Source organism: Antechinus flavipes, chromosome 6 (assembly GCF_016432865.1).
Source record: "Antechinus flavipes isolate AdamAnt ecotype Samford, QLD, Australia chromosome 6, AdamAnt_v2, whole genome shotgun sequence".
NCBI lineage: Eukaryota > Metazoa > Chordata > Mammalia > Dasyuromorphia > Dasyuridae > Antechinus > Antechinus flavipes.
In genome coordinates, this window is record NC_067403.1 from 108,640,403 (window position 1) to 108,650,352 (window position 9,950).

Below are 9,950 nucleotides of genomic sequence, written 5' to 3' on the forward strand. Positions count from 1 at the left end.
CCTTATATGTGTAGGGATTGTAAATGTATGCTTATGAAATTAACCACTTAGTGATATGAATATAACTAAATCAGCATAAAATTGTGAAGAATTGAATTTTGATAGAATATGTGTCATGGTGAATATAAGTACAACAAAAATGCATAATTAGTTTTATGTATAGGCATGACTAATTTGAGGTTTTCTTTTTAAAATATATACTCAGCTGAAATCAAGAGTCCAAAGTCTATGAAGTTTTATTTTTAGTGAAAAAACATTGCTAAATAAACAACAAAATACCACAACTACAATCCTTAAAAATAACATTAAATATTTTGCATATTTTCCACATTTTAATACTTCAAGTTTTTACGATTTTGCCAATTTGCTTCCATCAGTCAGTATTTATGTTATCAATCCACACATTTTAATTATATTTCTTAGTTGTTGTAACCAAAACAATTATTAGTTTGTAAATTCTAGAAATTAGATTCTGAAACTTAGTCTGACTTATTATTAAACAACTGAAATTTAGTCTCTTCCCAATCTAATTCTTAAAGCCTTTACAATTTAATATTTTTCCCCAAGGTTTATGTTCCAGAAGCATACTCTTCAATAACTTATTCACCTCTGTGTTGTAATAAAAAATATCAGAAATGAATTGTATTATTAACTATTAAATATTAATTATATTCTTTTTAATCTTTTAAAAGTATTCTACTAACCTTCAAATCTTTTTAGATCTGTGGAATCACTTTTTGGTAGAAAAACACTTACATTATATATTATATATCTTGACTGCAGGTTTTTAATCTATGGTTCATGGACCACTAAAGTATTTGTAGATAAATTGTACAAAGTCTGTGAAAATGGAAATTCCAACATTTTCATAGTTGTATTTTAATGTAATTGATTTCCTTTATAATACTTCAGATATCTACTGATCACTACCTTATTTCTTAGGGGAAAGTCTCTTCTAGGAATATGAATTTTCCTATTTATTGAGTTAAAAGGATGGATTAAATTCAAGGTTTCTCTCCCCTCTAATAGCTTCCATTGTAACTTCATAACTCCTATTCATTTGTCACTTCATGGTAGGATAAATTTAAAATGCTACAACATATGTATTCAATTTGCTTTTTCCAAGTCAACTTTCTTGGTCAATGCCTATATCTTTTTAGTCTATTATTCATAGGTTTTGGTTTTTTGCCTAGTTTATAAATATAAAGTATCTGACATAAAGAATAAGAAAACAAAGAAAGAGAAATGTAAATGCTACTGTGAGTACAGTAAAAAATCTACATGCACAAATATAAGACGAATGAATAAATGAATGCATATGTGAATAAAATAATCATTTATGAATACTTGCACATTTTAGGCACTATGTTAGTGCCTATGTTTAGGCACACATGTAAAACATACAAATACAAATAAATATAAATGCAAAAGTGAAATCACCCTTCTTAATAAGCAGTTTACATTCTAATTGCCTGTTTGGCAATTAATGTTGGCCAAAGTAGGAAGCTGTGGTCTGTGAAATCACAAAAATAGAATCAAATACTATTCTCAGAGAAAGAGGTAAAAGGAGTCTAGGACCAAGAAAGAGAAAGAAAATAATCAAGATGATATAAAGGGTACATAGTTCAGGTTATTGATCAGTATGTACATTGCCTAATGGCTTAGTTCCTAGAAGACATGATCTCTGATGGTAGTCTAGTCTGATATAAGAAGAAGAATTAGAATAGGAATCATAAGGTGAGAAATGACAGAGAATCAACTTTCTTTGCTTTAGGGCAAATAAGTGCCCATTTTATATCATTTAAAAAAGTTTTTGGATAATCTATTTAAAAGTTTATGCCATAAAATACCAGCAAAATTCTACCAGTTAGTAATACACTTCTTAAACAAAGTACAATCTCATATTAAAGAAAGTGCTACTTTTAGTGCTAAATGGGACCCTAAGAAACTAAAAGAGCTTATGCATCTTAGATGGATATGTATATTTTACAGCCTTCTCCCCAGTGACTAAAACTACAATAAAATGTTTCAGCGCCTAGAATAAGGGAATATGAATTCTTTTTATTTCTTTGTTTGTTTTTAATTGCTCTCTGTAGTCTATAAGAAGAAAACACCCTTTGGTCTTGAGATTCTTTACTAGAGTTGGAGGATACTTCTCTTTTCACTTAATTCAATTGCATTCCAGACCAAGATTTAATGAAGAGGAAGTGCTTGAAAATTAACCTAACCTATTAAAAAATAGAATGTGATGATAAAACCAATTATGTAAACATATAATTTCCCTTAAGGAAAGAAAGATAAATTTCTCTGATAGAACTATTTTAGCATTCACTTTCCTATTGCCAAATATTTGAAAATCTATATTGAATTAAAACAGTTCAGATTATGTGATCTAACCTAAATTATCAATGTTGTAAAAAGTACTAAAATTTGTTTAAGGTATCCATTCTAACAAAAAAAAAAAAAGAAAAGAAATATCCAAAAAGAGGTTTAATTCAATATATTATTCTTGCAATGGCATATCAACAAATTCTTATTAAATTCACTTTATACTTCAGGCATTATGCTAAGGCAGTAGGATGATCCAGAAATTTTAATATAGATCACATCTTGTCCTATACCTATTTCATGTTTGGAGTAGTGGCTAAGCATCCAGTACTGAAACAAGCAACTCAGGCTTCCTGGTTTTGAGTTATAGTTCATTCATTGTGTGCATGTGCAATCAGAGCAGGTTAGGCTGAAAGAGTAACCACCATCTTAAAGACACATTTCCCACTCACAGGGACTTTCACCCTCTGACCATTGTCCTTTATCTTAGTCCCTTGGCTTTTGTTTTTTAATATCCCTTCTATATTCATAGTATCAAAAAGAAAATGGAGAAGAAAACAGCTATTACCAGTCAAATTAAATTTAATTCATAAGGAGACATCTCAATATTTTAAAATTTACTTAGTACATATGTGATACTATTGTTGATGATATATTACTTAGTTGATATTATATCACTTCTCATAGAACTTTGAGCCACAAAGATAAAGAGTTTACAAGATAATTTGAAGTGAAAGAAGGCTCTGAGATGAGAAGAATCAGGGAAAACTTCCCTTTTGAGCTTATATCTGAATTTAATCTTTAAGTTTAAAAATATGCAACTGAGTAGACATAGAGTGAAATTCAGGATTAAAGGGAAATTGTTCTATAATATCACTTTCTTTATTCATCCAATATAAATGATTCATGTTTTCTAAAGATATCACAATGTTTAAAACATTGTGTTTATATATTGACAGCTTCACACATAATTTTTTTTATTGATAATAGTAAAGAAAGTACAAGTTGATTACAAGTGTTTATTTATTTATTTGTTTTGTTAAGGAAGTTATTTGCTTGGTAAAGAGTTGTATTTTTAAAAAGTGGTATTTCTAAAAGGCAGCGTTATCTATTACACCATTGGCAAGTGGTGGACTATTTTGCTTTTTCATTGTCCAGTCCACATTTCATCTTCAGGGATTTTTTGATAATATTTAATATAGTACTTTTTAATGATTATGAAACTGAAAGCCTAGAGACTTCACATGGTGAACCACATTTCTGAAACTATTTCAAACCTAGGGAGTAGTTTATATAATGAGTGGCTATATCTCACAAAATACTATGTATCTTGATTGCTATTCTTTTCCCTTTAAGATTTTCTTTCTTTCTTTTTAAGCAGAGGAAAGATATTTTATTTTCTCTTTCATCTCCCTGATAAAAACTCAATTCAACATGATAGGTTGTTGTATTTTTATGTCTATACCAAGTGCAAGACAAAGTGGTACAGGATGAAACTAATCATTAACACTGTTATAGATAAAGAAAATGACATCAGTCTTCAATAGCCCCAGAGTGAACTGCATTTTCATAACTTCCTCCATCTCTTCTTCTATCATCTTTATTTTCTGCATGTAATTTTTCGACATCATCAATTGAAAGAATGATAATTGTAGCTTCTGTTGCGAATTCCAAACTCTTAACTTTAATCATGATAGATTCAAACACACCACTCTACCTATTGTCTCGAGGCTTGCCATTGAATAAGTCAAGACCAATCTATTTTGAGTTCTTGTGTTCTGGATTAACCTGAGTTTCACTATGAAAAGCTCTCCACTTGGCAACCAAATCTGTGGAGTCTTGGGCAGCATTACTGCCAATGTGTTGGGAATAATGAAAAGATATGTGGCAAATTCTGCAATAGCAAGTTGCTCCTATGATCCCATGCTGGTTGCATAGTTCTCCAGATAAATGAAAAGGGCTACCTCTAAAGCATCATCACCTAGCACTACAGATTTTGACTCCAGGAGTCTCATAACCACACAAAAAACATTATGCAAAGAACATTCCATTTTATCAAACATGAAGTCATTTGCTCCATGTAAGATGATGGAAGCCAACATCCAGCTCTTGTGTTTTTGATTAAAATTAACTTACCATAACAAATCATCTCTTGTACTATTCTTCTGCTTGTCCCAATACTGAAACTTCAAAACTTCCTTCACCTTCCAGATTAGCCAGGGTGGAAAAACTGGTTGTTTTAGATGCTTAGCAATTCTCTCAAGGTCCCTTTTAAAAACTCTTCAGACTTCTATGTAGACTCAACAAAGTACTTTAGATGCATATCATCAATTCCACTAGTAGTTAGAATAACATTGGCACCAGTGGTCAATATTTTTTGAATTCTCTCCTTCATAATATCTGCAGAAAATTCAACCCACATCAATTATTTGTAATTATCAATTTGCTTGCAAGTAAGCAGTGTATTATATGAAGGAAAACTTCATGATATGAGTTGAATTTTCTGCTTGACTAATTCATCTGCATTTTTCAGAAGTTCTGCTGCAATAATAACCACAAATATGTTCCTATCTCCAACTTCTTTATCTTGCAAATTAGCCAATTTACAAAGCACTTTAGCTGCAGGGTATTCTGCCTCTTACAATTTCCAAATGGTTGCCCCATCATTAGTAATAGTCACATTACCAATATCATCTACCAACATTTTATCCAAGCCAACTAGGCCAAGAGAACTTTTTTACAATATTGGCAATGGAAGGTACAGCCATAACATTCTGGAAATAGATAAACTCCCCAGTGGTCCGTTCCTGAGCATGGACAAGGTCCCTCCATCTTCCCTGCCAGCCACACACAATTGTGAAGAGAAGCTGCAACAGTGTGGAAACAGGGAGTGGGACAGGAATGGGCAATAGTGGAGCAGGAGCTGCTGGATAACTCTTTTTTTTCCCTGTCCCCTTCTTTCTTCAACTTGGGAAAAAGGTAGGGGAGAGGAAAGCCCTTTAAGATTTTCTTGGGTAAAAAGAAGGGGGGTGGAGTCAAGATGGCAGAGAGCAGACACAACATTTTGTGATTTTCCTCTCAAACCAAGTGTAGAGTAAGCCTTTAAACTGGTTTTAAGTCAAAGAACCCACAAATATTTGGAGTACAACACATTGCCAGAAGAAGATAACTTGGAAGAAGTTCAGAACAGGTCTGTTTTAAATAGGCAGAATAGTCTGCTGAGCTCAGAGCACAGCACAGGGAGACTGGGGCAAGGAGCTGGAGAGGGAAGTCAGAGTGCTGCAGTTTCCACACATCTGGAAATATTATGTGAGCCTTTTAGGCTACTCTGCCTTGCTTGCAAGCAAGTGGTTTGGCAGATTTGCTTTAAATGGCAAATTATAAACCACTGAGCTCAGGAAGAACACAGAACATAGCCATGATTATCCAGCACCAGAAGTCAATCAGGAGAACTGTCCTAGGGCAAACTAAAGGAGCTGTCACTCCTTTTAAATGTAGACTTCACATTTTAAAAAAATTTAGCAAAAAAAACAAAAACAAAAACAAAAAAACAAAAAGAACTCTCACCATATAGAATTATTATGGAGAGAGAGAACAGACTTCAAATCCTGAGGTTCCAAGACAAATTAACTTCAGATAAAGCCCCAAAGAGAGACATGAGCTAGTCCCATTTCACCAGGCTTTCTTAGAAGATTGCATAATGGATCTTAAAAGAGAGTTAGAAGAAAAATGAGGAAAGGAAATGAGATCTTTGCAAGAAGGGTTGGGAAAAGCATATAACTCCCTACAAAATAGATTTGATGAAATGGGGAAATCATATAACTCCTTACAAAATAGATATGAAAATGATACCAATTTGTTAAAAAAAATTTTTTTTGAAATGGAAAAAAAAATGCAATGAACAAAACAATTCAATTGGCCAAATATAAAAGGAGCTAAAAGAAGTAACTGAAGAAAATAATACACTAAAAATTACAATTGAACAAATGGAAGTGAATGACTTAATAAAACGTCAAGAATCAGTCAAACAAAAACAAAAAATGAAAAAAAAATAGAAGAAAAGATGAAAAACATCCTAGGGGAAAAAAAAAACTGACCTGGAAAACAGATTTAGGAGAGACAATAGAAGAATTATTGGACTTCCTGAAAACTTTGATGAAAAAAAGAGCCTAGACATCATCTTTAAGGAAGCCATCAAAGAAAACTGATGTGCTAGAACCAGAGGAGAAAATAGCCATTGAAAGAATTCACTGATCATGCTGAAAGAGACGCCCAAATTAAAACTCCAACAAACATTGTAGCTAAATTTCAGAATTATCAGGTCAAGGAGAATGCAAGCACCCACAAAAAAAAAATTAACTATCAAGGAAGCACAATGAGGATTGCAGATCTAGCAGCTTTCCCTTTAAAGGATTGAAGGACCTGGAATTTTTTGCAGAATTCAAGAGACATATAAAAAGGTGAAAGGAGAGAAAAAAAATAACTTTTTTTTTTTTAAAGATAAAAAGTTTATATCCCTATATGGGAAGATAATATGTTTAACTCTTGAGATCTGAATTTCTGTTATGACTATATTTGGAGGTTTCAGGTATAATCTGATTTTGTTGTGATGACATAGAAAGAAAATAAAAGGGAGAAAGATGATTCTATTGGAACAAGAGGAAAATGGAAATAAAATGAGGCAAATTGCATCTCATGAAGAGGCAAAAAATATATTTAAATTGAATGAAAAAAAGGAGGGGAGTTAGCATCATGTGAATCTTACTCTCATCAGATTTGACTCAAAGAGAGAATATCAGACACATTCAGTTTCACAGAGAAGCATGTCTCAAACTGCAGGGAAGTAGGAGGGGAAAAAACAAAAGAAAGGAGGCTTAAAAAAAAGGAAAAAAGAGGAAAGGTATAAGAAAGGAGAAAGGGCTTTAAAAGGGGAACATTATTGAAGGAGATAGTAGTCAGAAGGGGAAGGAAGGGAAGGAGGGAAAAGGGAAAAATAAAAGTATAATGGGGAAAACAAGATGGTGGGAAATACAATTAGTCATTTTAACTGAAAATGTGATTGGGATGAATTCTCTCATAAAATGGAAGCAGATAGACTGGATTAAAAGCCAGAATCCTACAACACATTGTTTACAATAAACACATTCAAGGCACAGTTATACTAAACTTTAGTATAGGTAAAAGGTTGGAGATTCTGATCTATTATGCTTCAGTTGAAGTAAAAAAAAACTAAGAAAATAATAAAGGATAGCAATCCTGATTTCAGATTAAGCAAAAGCAAAGATAGATTTAATTTTAAAAGATAAGGGAGTAAACTATCTTGCTAAAGGCATAATGAAGCAATATGAATACTAAACATATATGTACCAAGTGATATAGTATGTGAATTGTATCAAACACTTAAAAACAATTATTTGCATATATAAATTATTTGGAAAAAATAAGGAAAGAAAGCATCCTACCAAATTCCTTTTATGATATGGTACTGATAATGAAATCAGGCAGGTTCAAAACAAGGAAAGAAAATTACAGACCAATTTTCCTAATGTATATTGATGCAAAAATCTTTAATAAAATGTAACAAAAGAGATTACAGCACATTATCAGCAGGAAAATTCAAAATGACCAAGAAGGATTTAAGCCAGGAATGCAGAGTTGGTTCAATATTAGAAAAACTAGAAGCATAATTGGTTATATCAGTAACCAAACTAACAAAAATCATATGATTATTTCGATAGATGCAGAAAAAAAAATTTGACAAATTATTAAAAACAGTAAAGAGTATAGGAAAAGTGCAGTTTTCCTTAAAATGATCACTAGCATCTATTTAAAACCACCAGTAAGAATTCTATGTAACAGGGATAAACTAGAATGATTCTCAATAAGATCAGGAGTGAAACAAGGTTGCCTACTTTCACCATTACTATTCAATATTGTATCAGAAATGTTAAGTTTGGCAATAAGAGAAGAAAAAGAGATTAAAGGAATTAGAGTAGGTAATGAGGAAACCAAATTATCACTCTTTGTAGATGATATGATGGTATACTTAGAGAATCCTAGAGAATCAACCTAAAAATTACTAGAAATAATTCACAACTGTCATCAAAACCATTTGGTATTGTCTAAGAAATACAATAGTAGATCAATAGAATAGGTTAGGTTCAAAGACAAAATAGTCAATGACTATAGTAATTTAGCATGTGATAAACCCAAAGACCTCAGCTTTTGGGATAAGAACTCATTATTTGACAAAAGCTGCTAGGAAAATTGGAAATTAGTATGTCAGAAAGTAGATATTGGCCCACACCTAATACTATATCCGAAGATAAGGCTAAAATGGATTCATGATTTAGACATAAAAGACTGATATTTCTAAGTAAGTTAGAAAAATAAAGTTTACCTCTCAGATCTGTGGTGAAGGCAGGAATTTGTAACCAAAGAATAATGGGAGTACATACTGAATACATATATAATTCTATTAAATTAAAAAGATTTTGTACAAACAAAACTAATGCAGACAAAATTAGAAGAGAAGCAATAAATTGGGAAAACTTTTTACATTCAAGTTCTGATAAAGGCCTCATTTCTAAAATCTATAGAGAATTGACTTAAATTTATAAGAATTTAGGCCATTCTGCAAATGGTAAATGTTCAAAGGATATGAAAGAACAATTTTCAGATAAATAAATTGAAATCATTTATATTCATATTAAAAAGTGTTCAAAATTACTAATGATCAAAAAATGCAAATTAAGACAACTCTGAGGTGCTATACCCACCGCACAAATGGGTTAAAATGAGAGGAAAAGATAATGACAAATGTTGCATGGGATGTGGGAAAACTGGGACATGAGTACATTGATTCAACCATTCTGGAGAGTAATTTGGAACTGTCTAAAGCACTTTCAAACTGTGCATACTCTTAGCATAAAGGAGGGAAAGTAACCCACATGTGCAAAAATGTTTATGGCAGTCATTTCTGTAGTGAAAAAAAGCTGGAAACTGAGTGGATGCCCATCAGTTGGAGAATGGCTGAATAAGTTATGCCATGTGAATGTTATGATATATTATCATCCTATAAGAAATGATCAGCAGGATGATTTTAGAAAGGCCTGGAGAGACTTATATAGATTGATGCTAAGTGAAATGAGAAGAACCAGGAGATCATTATATAAGGCAACAGCAAGTTTATATGATGATCAATTCTGATGGTCATGGCTCTTTTCAAGAATGAAATTATTCAGGCCATTTTCAATGATCTTGCTGTTACTGTGCACAATGTATTCCTGGTTCTGCTTGTTTCTCTTAGCATCACTTCATGTAAATCTTTCTAGCACTTTCTAAAATCAGCTTGTTCATCTTTTTTTTTTTTATAGAACAATAATATTACATTACTTTCTTATACCAAAACTTACTCATCCATTCCCCAATTGATGGGCATCTATTTTTCAATTCTTTGCTACCACAAAAAGATCTGACACAAACATTTTGCACATATGTGTTCTTTTCTTTCCTTTATGATTTTGGGGTATAGATTCAATAGTGGCCTTTCTGGGTTAAAGGATATGAACAGTTTTATAGCACTTTGTGCATTGTTCCAAAGCGCTCTCCAAAATGGTTAG

General features: G+C 32.0%; 1 pseudogene; it reads right to left on the reverse strand.

Moving 5' to 3' along the window:
- Nucleotides 1–3,861: 3,861 nt before the first annotated feature.
- Nucleotides 3,862–4,750, reverse strand: LOC127541426 (T-complex protein 1 subunit alpha-like; annotated as a pseudogene).
- Nucleotides 4,751–9,950: the final 5,200 nt, after the last annotated feature.